This window comes from Pteropus alecto, unplaced genomic scaffold (genome assembly GCF_000325575.1).
Source record: "Pteropus alecto unplaced genomic scaffold, ASM32557v1 scaffold8, whole genome shotgun sequence".
In the NCBI taxonomy this organism is placed as follows: Eukaryota; Metazoa; Chordata; class Mammalia; order Chiroptera; family Pteropodidae; genus Pteropus; species Pteropus alecto.
Genome location: NW_006494609.1, coordinates 23,712,879 through 23,713,457, shown reverse-complemented (window position 1 = coordinate 23,713,457; position 579 = coordinate 23,712,879).

Genomic DNA, 579 nt, shown 5'->3' with positions numbered 1-579 from the left:
CCGCACGTGGCCCAGGCCATCAGGTGGAGCCTGGGTGGCCTGGCAGGCAAGGAGGGGGGCTCGATGCTCCCCACTGGCATGGTATCTCCACGCAGGCTGGTCCCTCTCTACCGCACGTGGCCCAGGCCATCAGGTGGAGCCTGGGCAGCCTGGCAGGCAAGGCGGGGGCTCGATGCTGCCCACTGGCATGGTATCTCCACGCAGCCTGGTCCCTCTCGCCTGGATATGCGACCTCACGCCGAAGGCAAATGCCAGTTACTGCAAATGCCACCTCCCTGACCAGAGCCCCATGTGCTCTGTGACGCTCTGGCCTTGGACAGACCCCCAGAGGCTGCATGATGCCTGTCGCAGCCTCTGCCCGCAGGCTTCGCTGGGGTGCTGGCATGGGGTCTAGGAGGCCAGGAGGGCTGAAAAAGTTGACGGAAGCTGGAGAGAGGGTGGGCACTGGAAGACGCCCAGCACCGTGGGTGCGGAGCCTGGGCCAGCTGGGCCCCGGGAGCAGTTGGGGGGAAGGCGGGGCCTCCCCAGGCCCCCAGGACGCTGTCAGGCCCTGTCCTTCTCTGGGCCTCCGTTTCCCCC